Source organism: Typopeltis vanoorti, chromosome 15, assembly GCF_054136105.1.
Source record: "Typopeltis vanoorti isolate ZY-2024b chromosome 15, IOZ_Tvanoo_1.0, whole genome shotgun sequence".
Classification (NCBI taxonomy): Eukaryota; Metazoa; Arthropoda; class Arachnida; order Uropygi; family Thelyphonidae; genus Typopeltis; species Typopeltis vanoorti.
Window position 1 is genome coordinate 35,254,513 of NC_143563.1, and position 17,464 is coordinate 35,271,976.

General features: G+C 36.6%; 1 protein-coding gene across 1 annotated transcript in view; it reads right to left on the reverse strand.

The window, feature by feature from the left end:
* LOC150098599 (transmembrane and coiled-coil domains protein 2-like) overlaps positions 1 to 15,185 on the reverse strand; it is a 168,563-nt gene extending 153,378 nt beyond the window's left edge. Inside the window, exon 1 of the mRNA XM_090405273.1 lies at positions 15,070 to 15,185. The gene's annotated coding sequence lies outside the window, so the exon portion shown is untranslated. The remainder of the gene's footprint in view (positions 1 to 15,069) is intronic.
* Between the last annotated feature and the right edge of the window lie 2,279 nt (positions 15,186 to 17,464).

Sequence of the window (17,464 nt, forward strand, 5' to 3'; positions counted from 1 at the left end):
TTATTCCATGCGTTATTCCTCTTGGTGCAGGGTTCCGCTATTTACATGATGCGACTTTAAGTGATTCCAACCAGCCTGTCGCAAACCCTGACATTGGGAGAAATGTATTTATGTCATTTCAATATCAATTCAACAATATCAGGACTTTGAAATGCTGGCTATGGAGAGAGGTTAAGGAAATGCGATTGCAGAGTTTTGGTGGATAGGAGAAAAACAGGTGATAGGAGAGAGACATTTAAATTAGTGAGAGGATTTTATCGGATTAATCCAGATGGGATTATTAAAAGAGTAGAAGGTGAGAGGGGAAAAACCAGAGGCCAAAATCAGATATTTATTTAGATATTTAGGAATAACGTAAGAGTGTGGTGAAGAGGAGATTGAGGAGTAGATTTTTTACACAGAGAATTATCAGTGAATGGAAGGCATCAGAATGTGTTGTCAATGCAAGGAGCATTAAATATTTTAAGATTCGGTATAATAAATACGTTCAGTTGAATGACCTCCTACAATGAGTCTGCTGACTCAATGGAGGGCACAATAATAATAAATAACAATTAAGCAATACTATTCCCATAAAAAGGATATACATCCACAGTCCATCAGATCTATTTAGATTGGGGCAAGGTAGTAATTATTATTATACAGCCTCATTCAGTTAGTCAAGGACTCACTGAAGGAAGGTGTTTAGGTGTTTATTTAGATATTTAGGTGTTTGACCTCTTCAAGGTCAAACACCTAAATATCTATCATATCTGCATTAACTAAAAATGCACTCATAGCCTCCAACAATAGCCCATCAAACACACTCACTATATGCCATGAGAAAAATCTAGATCTCATATGTTTCTTAATCATACCTTTACTCAGCTTCTAATAATGATCCTTAGTTCTTCCCTTGTGCCATGAGCTATAAAATCTTAACTGTATCCACACTGTAAATTCTTTTACTAACTTGAATTATTCTAACATATCTTCTTTTCCTGTCAATTACTCCAACTCTGAACTCACATTACTTCAAATCTGTCCACATAGCAGCATGACTGAGTATATAAGCTGAATGAGGATTGTGTTTATCCCAGTTGTGGACAGTAGTTTTGCTTATACTGTTCAGTAATGTTAACCATCCTTTCTCTTTTATATACCTTTTGCTGCTTTACAGCTTTCCTTATACAGTTTCCAGAAGGAAAGTACTCTTATGAAACAATGTATGCTTCTTCCACAAAATCTTGTGCGTGGAGATAATTGTAAGTTCAGGCCCATAGTCTCTGATATGATTCTTATGTCCTTGGTGACAAAATCAAGACTCATCAAGATCTTCATCATCATCCTCATCCACCTAAGGTGGATTTAGGCTACCATGAACAACAACTATCCCGTCTAATTTATTAAAAATTGCGGAAACAACTACTGTGTTATAGTTAAACTTCAGTTTAATATATTATTATTATTAAGAGAGACCTCCAGGAAGTCAGGGACTCATCAAGAGAGGCCACATACTACATGCACCAGCTATCATACTTATTTTTGAATTCATTCACACTGCTTGCACACAGCACATCTAATGGCAATCCATTCCAATCATGCACCACCCTATGAGAGAAAAATCTAGCCCTCACCCCACTCTTAGTGACATTCATTCTCAGCTTCCAAGGATGCCCTCTTATCCTTTTCCCCACCCACCAGAAGTATCTTCTCTAATGTCTTATACAAGTAGACATCTTTGCAGAACCGGATGAACACAAAGTCTAACCAGGGGTGTGCCAGTAGTGTCCGGTGCCTGTGTGCAAAACTTTAGTTGGCACCCCTATACCCAGTAGCATGCCAGTAGTGTCCGGCACCTGTGTGCAAAACTTTAGTTGGTGCCCCTATCCCCCCTCCAATAAAAAAAATCACTTTAAAAAAACGTTTTATTTAAAAAGTATTTCCTCCTCTTTGATGCCTTTACTATCCTGGCACCTGTGTGCGTCGCACACATTGCACATATGATGCCGGCGCGCTCCTGAGTCTAACTCATTCTCTCCTCATAAACATTTCCATGATAATGCCCATTCACATCATTTGCACAATTATATAACATTTTCGCTCTTAAACTCATATTCTCACCATCCCTCCCATTATAATTTAGTTTCCCTAACTCTCTGTGTTAGGTCTCAATACCAGTTATTAGTTTTTCAAGACTCCTGATACCAAATGCATTCAGATGTAGGCCATGGCCATCCCTCTTATACAACTCTAATCTTCTCTCAAACTCACTCCACACATCCAAAAACTCACATCCATTCTTTCTACACAACCTCACATTGAATTATTTCCCATCATAGCCCTTCTTCTTAATTCATTTTTATAATATCAAGGTAACATACTTACTGTTTTCACTTTCTCACTCTTTACTCTTGCCTCTTCCAACAACCCTTTCGCGTCCTCTCTCATATTGAACTTATCACGAGTTAAGCTGTTAATACCTACTACAATAATGATCTCATTAATTTTTATTTTCTGTCTTTGAATTGCATGTGCTATATTTTTAATTTTTGCTCCTGGTAAACTTGACGTTATAACCTGCTCATCAGCAGCATGTTTTATGATAGAGTTGCCATACCAAATAACATCCTTCTTTTTATGAACAATGTTACTTACCTGACTTTCATTACTTACTGACTTACCTGATGCCATGCTTTGTTGTTGTTGTTTTTTAATTTTGTTGCTTAATTTTCTTTTCCTCCCTATGCTCATTCAAATGCCTGTCGACTTTAGGTAATTCTTGCATTGTTTCTCAGATAATCTGCTTTAATTTTGCTATTTTGGAGGTTAATTCATTTTCAATAACCACCTCAATATCTTCAATAACCTCCTTAGGGGGGCAAGCCTTCTTGTTCTCGACTTCGCTGCTCTTCTTAGCATTATTTCTTGTGCGTTTTTGGTCATTTTGAACTATATTTATTATAGCAATATCTTAACAAAAAAGATGCTAAAAAACATGACAATCTACACTAATATACTATAAAACACTAATTTTCTAAGGGAAAAACACAATAAAGCAGATAAAAACCACCACTTTTACAAGAGCTCTCATCATCATTCGATGTTTTGACCTTCATATCAAGGTCATCATCTGGAGTATATACTATACAGAGAAACAAGCTATATTGCAATCTACATGGTATGCTAAAGTTACAGTAACTCGGTCAACTGTTAAAAATACTAACCTGACCTCTGGTGAAAAAAAAAAAATCACATTGGATACTGTGAGCCAGAACTTACAATCATCTCCACACATCTGCGGAAGAAGACTACATTCTTTCAAAGAGCAGGTTAGGCTCCTTTCCTTTTTTTTCCACCAGAGGTTAGGCCAGTAGTTTTAACGGTTGACCAAATTACTGTAACTTTAGCATACTTCGTAGATTGTAATGTAGCTTGTGTCTTTGTATATGTGTATACTTCATATGATGACTCCATATGAAGGTTGAAATGTCGAGTGATTATTTTGGCTTATATTAAACTGAAATTTTACTATAATATGGCAGTTGCTTCCATAATTTTTAATAATGAATGCTGATCACCGTGTAACCATGAAGGAAAGGATTTCCAGTCTAATCTCACACCCAAGTTATTTAAATTTCTGTAAGAGTTCAGACCACTTAATAGTCTTGATGTTTTCTATCCATTTCTTTCTAGGTCTTTCTGGGAAGGAAAGTTACCTGGTGGTAACTTTCCTTCTACTCTTCCATTTTGGGGAACATGAGGAAACATGTTAATAGGCATTTTGTATACATGTCCATATCAATGTAACTGTCTTTCTCTGATTTTTGTTACTAGTGAAATTTGTAGCGTAATTCTCCTCTGATATCTTGAATGGTTATCATTTCAGTCCATGATATTTTATTTATTTTTTTTATTTTTAAAATAAAACATGTTCAAGACTAGATAAAAATAAAACAAATACAAGGAATCTGAAAAAAAAAAAAGAACCAATAAAAAGTTTATTTTTCACAAACTAAAAAAGCTTTTAAACAAGACAGAATCCAACTTGAATATAAATAGTTCTAAATATCCATAGGCAGGTTTAGGTACCGGTTATTATTCATAATAGCTACCCATATTTTCTGGTGTATAAGACGCACCCAAAAAATTTAATACAATTTTCTGGAAAAAACCTAAACTTTAAAGTATGATTTTAAAAAAAAAATGGATAAAATAATAGGTAATTTTTAATAGTAAACTGACCTTTCAGAAACCTGCAAAACCCATGTCACTGTCATCTGACTGTTCTCTATCATCATTAATTTCTTATAATATAGAAATAATTTTGTCTTCATATTCTTTTGGCATTTTTTGACTGATTTTTGTTTTTGTACGCATACAAAGTCCACTGCGTTTCATGAAACGGTAACACCATGACGCACCGCCTTTAAAATCTTCAATGTTACGCTAACAGGCTACTTTGCATGTGTACGAATCATTTTTGTTGAAATGGCAATGCCATTTTGCCGGTTTTCTTGCACCCATTTCAAAACTTTGGTCTCTAGTTCTGGCCACTTCACAATTTTTCCACGTGCTTTTCTTTACACAAATTGTACACAATCTCCTTCTGACCACGCCAAGTTCTAATAATTTTTTCTGTAGGCGGAGGTCCAAAATGTCTTTCAGCTTCCCTATTCCCATGTTCTTCTGCATATTTTACAACCTGCAATTTGTAACATGAAGTATATGAATGTCGCCTGTTTTTTTTCCCATCACTAAAATCTACGGGGAAATATCAAACTGAACACAAAATATCTCAACACGTCAACTCAATACTGATAAACATCGGTAACTGATTACTCGGATAAGATATTATGAAACTTGAATAGGGGGTCCCTGTTCTTAGCCAATGATGCACTAGAAATCACGTGAAGGTCACGCATCAATTTGATTGCACCATTAACCGCCTACAAAGATCTTGGAACATAAAAGGGAGTGCATATGACTTTGAAAAGAGGAAACAATCTTTACCTTCATTATATAAGATGCACCCCATTTATAAGATGATTTTTAAAGGTAAAAAAAGTGCGTCTTATACACTGGAAAATACAGTATTCAAGATATAGAAACCAGAAGAAAATAATTAGAGAACTAATATCTTAAGGACACAAATTACAAATGTGGTAAAATACACAGCACTCACATTTAGACTGTGGTGGAAACAATTTATATTATAACTGAAAAGGAACTAATGTCATATCAATACTCACTCTCTCTCTCTCTCTCTCTCTCAAGGCAGAAGTCAGGCTATTTTATGTGGTCTTACAATGACTACCTCCCACATTTTTGGCAATTAATGTAGGTGCTGTAACTTGAGAAAGAATAGTAGCATGTTGATATGATTTTTTCTGCTGATGTTGATTCCAAAAATAGTCCCTATAATGACTTCTATACAACAGCTATATTCTTTCACTTAATCCTGAAAGGGTATCCAGAACATGGCCCTTATATATATATATATGTGCATGTTGATCCCATACATGAGAGGTTGAGGGACTTATAAGCACATCGGTGTGATGCGTGTGGTGTAGATGAGGACTGAGGAGTTTATTGATGTTTTTTTTTTTTTTTTTGAAGAGTTGCAGGTTGTAGTTGTTTCAGAATACTTCATGAGGGTAAACTATTCCAGAGGACAGAGGTGGATGGACGAAATAAAAGAGAAAGAATAGAAGCACGTTCAGTGTGTTTGGAGTTGCAGTAATGGGATACTAGGCAGCTGCTGCTCTTGTATTAACAGGTGCAACAGAAAGTGGAGAAATGATAGTTGCCAATTCACCAGAGCAGTGACCATGGAAGTACCTGTTGAATAGATGGTGCTGAAAATACTGCACTTGTAAGATAGAGACTGAGGTGAATCGGTAAGAGAAGGATCATCTATGAGCCTAATTACTTGCCTCTAGATGATGATGTCAAGGATTTTAAGGTAAGTTTTAGGTATATACCCCAAACATATGGTCAGTATTCTAAACATGGGCAGATTTGCAATTTATATATAATTGCATTGTTGAGTGTAAAATAGGCTCTTGAGCAAAACAGAATACCAAGTTTCTTGGATACTAGTGATGTCATGTGTTTATATCAGAAAGACTGGAAGTAAACATTACTCTCTAAGCAAGCAGATCTGATCTTGTCTGGTGATGTGTATTACTAAGGGTAGGTGAGCTGGGATCTCTTTTGCATGAGAAAAGGCAAGACTGTGTTTTGGTAGGATTGAGCATGATAATGTTGTCCTCACCCCACTGAAACATAGTATGTAAATCATACTATGTTTAAGGCACTAGTTGAAGATGGTTTGTCAAATGAGTAGGATGAGTGGAGAGCACTATCATCATCTGCAAAGATGTGGATAGGATTTAGTGGTTATTGCAAGTAGGTCATTTAGGTACAGGAGAAAGAGGGTAGGTGATAGGACAGAGCCTTGAGACACTCCAGCATTGTGGTGACACAGCTTGAAGAGAGGGAGCCATCTATCATGACTTGCAGAGAACAACCAGAGAGAAAGATGGCTACCCAATTACAGAGGGTAGCAGGGAGACTGAAGGATGGCAATTTGTTTGGTAGCCTCAATGTCCTACGTGGTTGAAAGCTATGGAAACGTCAAGGGTGATAGCATAAGTTTCTTCAAACTTTTCCATAGTATGTGTCCAGTGTTGGGTGATGTTAACTACGTCAGCTGTGGATCTTGAATGGTGGAATCCATACTGGTGGTTGCTGATTAATTGGTGGGCCTCTAAATAGTGGGGAGTTGGCTAATGATGACTTTTTCCATTATTTTGGAGAGGACAAAGATGATGGCAATTGGTCAGTAGTTTCATGGTAAACTTGTATTGCCCTTTTTTTGGATATGAGGTTGCTTTGAGATAGCCTGCCTATAAAGACTTCATACAGATAACTGTCAAAGTAGTTTTAACATTCTTTAAAGCAGATAATAATAAATCTATTGGTCTGTCCAAAGTAAGCTAGGTTTCATGGACAAGGAACTTTATACACTCCAGTATATTCAAGAGGATAAAACTAATCCTTTGGAGAAGGATGAAGATTGCCAGCTAGATGTGATCAGAAAGTGGCATGGAGATTACATTTGTGAAGAATTTTAACTATCATTTCAGAAGTATCTCAGAATATTTATAGGGGTTATAGTCATTGTCTGAAAAAGGTGCAGTAAAGGTACCTACCCTTGAGTTCAGTGGCAAGAACTGTGTCATTTAATCCAACAGCCCAAACTGTGTGTCAGGTGTTTTGAGGATGCCATACTGTTATTGATTGATTATATAAGTACCTTACATATGCAATCCAAGTTAGATTAGCTCTGTTCACACATTCATGAATGTTAACAATGTCAAGTTGCGTCTTAACAGTTTCATTTTTAATAAGATTTTGCCACTGATGCTATATATTCACTCTCCCCTAATTTTTCTCTGAACTGTCATACCTTTGGTCTCCAGTCTGATGATCAAAATTTTATTCTTTTTTCTAACCTAACTTACAGATTCATAAGTTAAAATTGGTTTTGGAACTGTCTCATGAACTGCCAGTTTAGTGTTTGGGCTAATTTCTCTCTTATTCCATATAAATTTATTCAGCTGCTTTGCTTAATCTATTGTCTCTTTCCATATTTAATTTACCATCTTCACTAAAATTTATGAGGGATTTCCAGATGTCATTCAAAACAAATAATTTTTAAAGACAAGAAGTTAATGTAGCAAACAATCAGAGTCTACCTGTGAAACAGGACAGCACAAATCAACAAATTGTATGGCAGGAAGAAGATGGATATGAGGTTGAAGATGCGGTTGTAGCAACACAGGATGATGGAATGCATAAAGGTCAGGATGAGACAAGTAGGAATGGAAATCACAGTCAGGATCAGGAAAATGGGAATGGTCAAACCAAAGAGAGGTGTAGTATAGCCTAGAAGAGAAAATGTCGGTGCTGGCAGAATGGCCTCAAACACACAGGGATTGTTATGTTTATACACAAATGTAAGGAACATTCGAAACAAGAGAGCTGAGTTTGTTGCATTGGTTTTGGAACTGTCTCATGAACTGCCAGTTTAGTGTTTGGGCTAATTTCTCTCTTATTCCATATAAATTTATTCAGCTGCTTTGCTTAATCTATTGTCTCTTTCCATATTTAATTTACCATCTTCACTAAAATTTATGAGGGATTTCCAGATGTCATTCAAAACAAATAATTTTTAAAGACAAGAAGTTAATGTAGCAAACAATCAGAGTCTACCTGTGAAACAGGACAGCACAAATCAACAAATTGTATGGCAGGAAGAAGATGGATATGAGGTTGAAGATGCGGTTGTAGCAACACAGGATGATGGAATGCATAAAGGTCAGGATGAGACAAGTAGGAATGGAAATCACAGTCAGGATCAGGAAAATGGGAATGGTCAAACCAAAGAGAGGTGTAGTATAGCCTAGAAGAGAAAATGTCGGTGCTGGCAGAATGGCCTCAAACACACAGGGATTGTTATGTTTATACACAAATGTAAGGAACATTCGAAACAAGAGAGCTGAGTTTGTTGCATTGATTAAGACGGTATGTCCAAAAATAATTGGAATAAGTGAAACTTGGTTGTCTGAGAAGGATGTGATGTCAGGAATAGAATTACAAGAATATATAACGTTCCAGAAGGACAGAGATGTGAAAAGAGGAGGGAGAGTGCTGTTAATGATTGCAGAGGAATTGTGTCCACAAAGTGTGGAAGTTGATGGTGCATGCACAGATTTTGAATCTGTGTGGTGCAAAGTTGAAATAAGCAGGTTAGTATATCTGATAGGATGCTGTTATAGGCCAGGGAATGCAGAGAATACTGATTGTGAAATGTTTAGACTGGAAGGAGGAGATAGTGTATGGGAACAAGGAGAGCGAATTTGTGGAATTTCTGAGAGATAAGTATCTTAAGTTGCACATGATTGAAGCAACTAGAGGCTTTAATGTTTTGGATTTGATGACAACTTCACAAGATGTAGTTGTTAATGTTAACACTGATCCTGGTTGGTGAGAGTGATCATGAGGTACTTGTTTGGGGAATGATGAAACAAGAAAGGTCACTGCCAAAAAGGGATGCACGTGAAAGTATAAAGCAGGTGATTATAGGCAGCTCTGCAGTCAGCATCAGTACGTCGAATAGATGAGCTGAATGGAAAAGATGTTGACAATGCATGGAAAGTCACAAGGCCATATCTGACAAGCAAATTATGACTGCATACCACGGGTTAAGTGAGTAAATAGAGTAAGAGTGAAATGGATGAACAGTGAAATCAAGCAAGCTGTGCTGGAATAGAAAATGTTATGGAGAAGGTACAAGGCAGTTGGTGAGCAGTCCATGAAGAGTATAAAGTGCAGGCTAAAAAAGTGATGAGCATGGTAAAGAAAGAAAAGATGCAGTATGAGAGGAGATTGGCTGGTTAAGTCAAAGTTAACTCAAGGGAATTTTTCTGCTACATGGCAAGCAAGAGGAAGAATAATTATGGCACATTAACACTGGGGTATAGTCATGGCAGCAGACTAACAACTGCAAAGGATATAGTGGAATTATTGAACAAGCACTTTATCAGCATATATCATACTGGTGTAAATGATCTGGTGCAATATATAGAAGAAAGGCAAGTATTAGGAGAATTGGAAGTGAAAGAAACAGAGGTGTTATCAGAGGTTGGTTGGATTAGATGTGAATAAGGCTGTGGGAATGGATGATAAATCACCATGTATTCTTGACCCAGTGGTGTGTTGGGACCGGCTCGAGCAAACCGGTTGCTAAAAATTTACCAACACACCACTGCCCTGACCTGGTTATTTAATGAGTCTTGCAGTAGGTAGGGTTCCTAAGGAGAGTGGAATGAAGGCAAAATAGTGCCACTCCCACAAGCATGGTTCTAAGACAGAAGTCTCCAACTATAGGCTAGTCTGTATAACTGCAGTTGTGGTCAAGGTGTTAGAGAGATTGGTAAGGAATAGAATAGAATACAGAATTGGGTTGATGGACATAGCATTCTTTATGATGGTCAGCATGGTTTTGTGAAGGGTGGGTCCTGTTTTAGTAATTTACTTACATTTTATGATAAGGTGACAAGTGTGCTAGATAAGGGAGAATCATATACAATGAAATTCTTAGACTTTGCAAAAGCGTTTGATAGCCACATGATAAGTTGGTGTACAAGCTGCAGAGGATGGGAATAGATAGTATATTGGTAGATGGATCAGAGATTGGCTCTATGAATGATACCAGCAGGTTGTGTATGATGGGACAGTATCACCAAAAAGGAGGATAACAAGTGGCATGCTCCAGAGTTCTGTTCTTGGGGCTCTGCTGTTTAAGTTGTTTGTAAACAATATATCATGTGGACTGACTAGGGATCTTCTGTTATTTGCTGATGATAAGTTGGGAAGAATTATAAGTAGCACACACCTGATGTTAAATCCCTTCAGGAAGATTTGAATAGACTTTTTACTTGGACAAAAGAGTGGGGTTGTAGTTTTAATATCAATAAGTGCAAGGTGTTGCATTTTGGAGTGCAGAAACATAGGGCTGTGTACTATATCGATGGTGACATACTGCAGGAAGTGGATGAGATTAGAGATTTGGGAGTGATGGCTGACAGTAGACTGAAGTTTAGAGGATATATTGCAAGTGTTGCAAAGGCTGCACATTATAGTGCTGCTATGATAGGAAGTACTCTAACATGTAGGGAAAAGGAAGTGGTTGTGCCACTGTTTAAGGCACTAGTCAAACCACACTTGGACTATTTGTACCCAGATCTGGTCACCTGGTTTTCAATGTGATGTGGAGACATTGGAAAAGGTTCAGAGACAAGTGACTAAGACAATATCAGGAGTTTGGAATGCTGGGAGAGTTGAAGAAATGTGGATTGCAGAGTTTGGTGGATAGCAGGAAGAGAGGTGATATGATAGATACATTTAAGTTAGTGAGAGGATTTTATCAGATTAATCCAGAGAGGATTATAAAAAGAGTAGAAGGTGAGAGAGGAAGCACCAGAGGTTATTCCTGGAAGTTATGTAAAAGTATGGTGAAGAGGGGTATGAGGAGTAGATTTTTTACATGGAGAATTGTCAGTGAATGGATTACCAGAATGTGTTGTTAATGCAAGGAATATTAAGGTTTTAAGATTCTATATGATAAATATGTTGTCAGTTGAATGAACCTCCCAGATGAGTCTGTCGACTCCATGTAGGGTGTAGTAATAATAATAATAAATGCAGCATAGTGGAAATATCTCAGTCTACCACATAGTGGTATTTGAAGTATGGTGACCAGGACCAGATCTTTCCTTTTTTTTGTGCTCTACATCTCCAACATATTCCTTCTTGCTCACCTCAAACCCATGGTACCCAAGCTACATGAGCATGATATCCTATAAACTCCTGGGTGTATGTAAAGGGGATGCTGTCCTTGGGATACCCGAGAAGGCTGCAAACACTTTGAACTGGCTTTAAAATCACATGATATTAAGAGTCGTGACCTTAATATTATCCATGGCATTAGGAAGGGTCTAACTGGAGATGTGCAATTGTTTGCTGATGACATTAATATAGGCACTGCAATGAGGGATGCTACTGATATCCAGCACTTACAGAATGATTTAAATAGGCTGGAAATTTGGGTAAACGAAAATGGCTATCAGTTTACCATTAGCAAGTGTAAAGTTATGCACCTTGGCACGACGACAGATAGTGGACTGAAGTTCCAAGGGCACATCACACGTGTTGCAAAGCCTATACATCATATAGCTGCTATGATAAAAAGTACATTGACATGTAGGGATAAGGGAATGGTGGTGCCTCTACTTTGCTCAGATTTGGTCACCTTACTACATCAGCTTTGATGCAGTAAGTTTTTTGTTTTCTTTCACCAGAGGTCAGGCCACTAGTTTAGCAGTTGATCAAATTACTGTGATTTAGCATACCACGTAGATTGTAATGTGGCTTGTTTCTTGTATATATGTGTACTCCAGATGGGCCCCTCCTGTTTAACTTGATTGTTAATGACATTTCTTGTTGATTGACTGAACATCTTCAAATGTTTGCCGATGATGCAAAGTTAGGTAGAAGTATCAGGAGTAGTGCTGATGTTAATTCTCTACAGGGAGATTTGAATAGTCTTTAGCTTGGACAAATGAGTGGGATTGCAGTTTTAATGTTAATAAATGCAAGGTGTTACACTTTGGGATACAGAGATATAAGGCTCCATACTATATTGGTGGAGCTGTATTCAGGATCTTAGAGTGATTTTTAAATGCTCCATGAAAAGACTGGTGGGAGAAAACGAAGAGTAGAGAGATAGGAGAAGCCCATAGCAATGCCCTCAATCTGCGTGTAGGTTTTTCATGTACCAGTAAAACAACAAGATTGTATGCATGCATGGTAAAAGTGAATAAAGCTAATACATCATGAGAAAGAGAGTAAGAATAAGTTCTGAAGTTTCCTTTATGAGTGCACTATGAATAGGGAGGCTATTTTAAAACTGGCCATAATATCAGTATCTTTAAAGAATATGTCTAATGAGAAGGATTTAAAATGAACAGAATTTTTAACATAGAAGTATGGCTAGTAATAAGAAGAGAATTTTTGTTCTAAGTATTTTATTATTATTATTACATGACATCTCCAAGGACTCATTTAGGGAAGGCACTCTACAACTCTCCATCACTACTTTTTAATCCACCAGTTACAGAATGCAACTATCATTATCATTTACACACAGTGTAATCTACTGCCCAACACAACCACTAGTATTTTTTGTTTGCTGCATAGGTTCTCATGATTAATTTTCCTGTAGATGGGATGAAAAACCCAAGTTTCTGAGAGAAAAACCTTGCTACCTGCATATAAGATCAGCTAACTCACCTTCAATTGAAATAAAACCCATATAAAGATTCCACTCATTATAAGAATTGAACTTAGGCTTTTTCCAATAGAAGGGCACAACATACTATCATTCTTCCAATTTGGAAATTTATAAGTAGACGAACTAAAACTGTCAACTGTGGATCTCAAGGGGATGTTCTGTTTGCATATTTCTAGCAAATCATGTCTGGGTTGTGTGGGGGAGCACCTTGGATTATTAGACTTTTTGTCATTGAACATTAAGTTATTGAATATTTCAAGAGGCAAAGATACAATGTTGTCTAATGAGAATAATGACATTTTTCAGTCATACATACTCAGAGCAATCAAGCATTATTACAGCATTATCCTTATCCACTTTAGTAATGATCAATATTCTTGTTTTGGTGAAGTCTTTTTAGGAACAGCAAATAGAGAAAAAATGACAGATTCCTTTTGAGGGCTTTGCAGACATCAGAACATTAGCAACATTAACTAGATATTACCAGGAGAGAAGGAGATTATAGACCTTGTGTTCTATTTTGTCATGATTTGCAAACTGGTTATTTTCTTTGGCACTAGTTAACAGTTGTGAGATTGCCACAATTACACAGTAGTCATAAGGTTTATTGTAATAAAAACAGCACAAAAAAATAATTAAACACATGTAATCAATCCTATAATTCAGTCACTGAGACATCATCATCAGAGAAACAATATAAAAATTGTAAAAACACACAAAATTGCACAAAACAATAAGTCAAAATTATATGACTAAAACCTAAAGTCCTATGAGGAGCAGCCTCAATGGGTGCTGTTGGATTGGAGACCTAAGAATTAAGGCTATGTAAATCTTGGGAAGTTTAATATAACCATATTTATTAAGATTAGATTGGTTTCTTAAATCTGCTGCTGATTCTAAAAAAAAAGTCTTTTGTATTTGTATTTGTGTAGTTGTGGTGAAGTATAGTAGTTTCTTCTATTTGATTCTGCACAAGATACCGAAGGCATGGTCTGCTAGAACTGACTGATCATACTTATGACGATATGTATTTTTTTTTATGTTCTTCTAGGTGGATGTTTGCAGATCTCCCAGTTTGACCATAATATAAGTTGCAAGAACAAGGAACCCAGTAAACACCTGGAACATAGAGAGAAGGTAGAGGATCCTTGGGAGTGTGGATGAGGGTAGCCAGCTTCAGAAATTAATGGAGTTACACAGATAATTTTGCTGATGGTTGAAATCTCTTGAAATTTTGCAGTCATTAGGTTTAATATTATCTTTTTCTAGTCTAATAATAAGTCAGTTTCTGTATGAGTCATCTTTTATTCAAATAGATGAAAATGAATATATTAAACTATTACTGCCCTCAGAAAAAAAAATTCCCTAAGTGTGACAAACCAGCACTATTTTTAATTCCTTCTCACAATAAGTGCAGTCATTAGAAACAGCAACAGTTTTTTTATGAAACTCACTACACTAAGCAAGTTTCTATTCTATTCTGAAGTATTCATATTGCAGCTCTGAGGAATACCTGTGCATGTACACATTCCATATTATTCACCTCATTTGATAGGGCTCACTTTCCAGGCTTCATTAAGCCCATAATAAGGGGCTTAACATGCACTCTTATTTATACTCTTTTGTTTTAAATATAACGAATTTATTCACATTAAAATGCACACTTGAAACATTAATATACAGAGTATTAGTTTGAAGAAGTTTGTTAATTATACATAATTTCTAAGTAAATTGCTAACATGGTAAACTGATTGTATGCTCTGGTCACTTGTGTTTAGATGCTATTAATCATGATTTTCACCTTAAAAATAATCCAAATTATTGAAACATCAGTTTACAAAGAATTATAATGGATGATCACGATTGTTTCAAAATAATCATAGCGACCTCAGAGGACAGTTTTAAGTATAAGGTATGAAAGACACAAGAATGTTTTCTATCACCCCCCCCCCCCTAAAAAAAACTGTACTGTAAGAAATGACAATTTATCTTAAAGCAGATAAAATGAAATATATGTCGGCCCACCTTCAACAAACCTCAGAAAATAATAAACAAATAACCACAAAAATATAGATATTCGTTTATGAGTTTTCGATCACTGGCTCCTGTTAAAAGCTCAACATTTTGTTAATGATAACAACAGTTCCTTTTAAAATGGTTTTACTTACTGTAATTTTAATTAACAAATAATCGCGAACATCAGTTTACTGTGATCTCTTCGTGCTGTGTTTGAAAACAGAGAAAAAACTGGATTTTAAAATGCCAAACTCTTACGGTATCGGCCATTATTTCATATCTACGCCGTCTCGGCAATTGTTGTTAGTTACAGGAAATGGAAAGAAAAACAAACATCAGAAACTGCTTTGAATAGTTTGTTCCTAAAACAAAAAAAAAAATGATTACATGCTACAATAATTATACATTCCCAAAACAGGATTACTGAAAATAGTTTCTACAAACAAAAGAAAAAAAAATCGACTTGAATTTCTTAAACCCAATAGATTCAAGATATGCTGAATACTGAAATTTAATATCAAGTTGATAAAGAAAAATCTTTCCTCTCATTCGAAATGAGAGTTAACTGGCTTATCATCCCGAATAGTGCAATCTTATACACACAAAAATGTAACCGGATATTTTCATTGGAGAACTGAAGTTTGCAAATCCGAAGATGATGGCAGCGTCCATTAGAAATATTAAGAACAATTATATAAATCAAGTGGGTATTAAATCCAGCATTATTTCAAAGCCGAATGTAGAAACTATGAAAGTTTCGTAAGAAATTTGACCAGAGAGCTTACGGGAATCCACTCCCCGGCATTTAAGTGTTGCTCTAGCGCGGACCTTATAGAAGACATGATCGCTTGCCCAAGCGTCCATATATTCGCCTTTTGGTCCATTTTGATAAGGTTTCACTGGCCTGACAGCTGTTTCAAACTGGTTGGTTCTCCCCTGAGACCTGATGGAAACCTTAAGAGAGCAAAAACTCTCGTTCAGTACTAAGAAACTCGAAGTATTGGAGAGGTGTATTTTTCATAACTCGTAAATGACGGCGAGTGTATTCCGATAAACTCTCTGGTCCAATTTCGTAAGAAACTTTCATAGTTTCTACATTCGGCTTTGAAATAATGCTAGATTTAATATCCACTAGATTTATATAATTTTACATCGCCGAACTAAAGCCTTTTGGCTCTTTATTTAGTAATAATTAGGAACAATATTTTGTCATTCATCAGACACTATGTGAGCGCTAGTATTCCACGCATAAAGACCAAGAAGACTAGTTTATCTAGGTAGCCAAGTTAAATAATGCAAGCTAAAGAGAATCCTAAACAGTTTTTTCGATATGTTGCAAGTAAAAGAAAAAAATGTATATGGCAGAATGATTTTAAAGAATGCCGATGGTAGGGAGGTAACCGAATCAGTTGACATAGTTGAGTTATTCAGCGAACACTTTGCAAGAATATATCATACAGGTGGTGGAAATGAATGAACCAATAGATTATACGGGGAATTGTGGTGAATGAAGTGGAGGTGAGTAGTCTATTGCAAAACCTCAATGTCAATACATCTGTGGGATTGGATGGTACACCAGCTCGTGTTGTACAAGAAGCAGCTAAAGAATTGTCAGTACCCTTGACCATTTTGTTTAATTTGAGTCTCGGGTCTGGGGTTAGTTCCGAGGGGGTGGAAGGAGGGGAAAATAGTTCCACTGCATAAAGGAGGTTCCAAGACTGCTGTTGTAAATTACCGATCAATTAGCATATCAGGAATCATTGTGAAGGTCTTAGAGAAATTATTCAAGAAAAGAATACAGGATTGGATAGATGAAAATGGGATATTGTATGGGGGACAACATGGTTTTGTGAAGGGTAGATCATGCCTCAGTAACTTGCTCACGTTTTATAACACAGTGACGGCTGAACTGGATAAGGGTAATTGGTTTACAGTGACTCTACTGGACCTTACCAAGGCCTTTGACAGGATACGACATGGAACTGTAATCAGTAAACTGGAGCAGATGGGGATGGATATAGGGTTGGTGAGATGGATAGAAGGGTGGTTTATGGAGAGATACCAGAGAGTGGTTTATTCAGGAGTTGAGTCCAAAAGATGGCTTGCGACTAGTGGTGTGCCACAGGGTTCTGTTCTTGGACCACTACTTTTCAATTTGCTCATCAATAATATAGGAAAGAGTCTGAGAGAAAGTGTTCACTTGTTTGCTGATGATGCAAAGTTGGGTAGACCAATTGTGAGTTCACAGGATGTCAAAATTTTGCAGGATGATTTGGATAGTTTGGAGGACTGGGCTAGGGAAAATAGATGTCGATTTAATGTGGCAAAGTGTAAGGTAATGCATTTTGGGATGAAAAGATTAGCAGCAGTATATCACATTGGTGGAACCGTACTCCAGGAGATTGATGAGGCCAGGGATTTGGGGGTGTGTGGATAGGAAATTGAAGTTTAGGGGGCACATTGCAAAAGTGGCTAAATCAGCTCATCAAATCACTTGGCTTCTGAAAAATATTTTAATAAATAAGACCCCATCTAGACTGCTGTGCC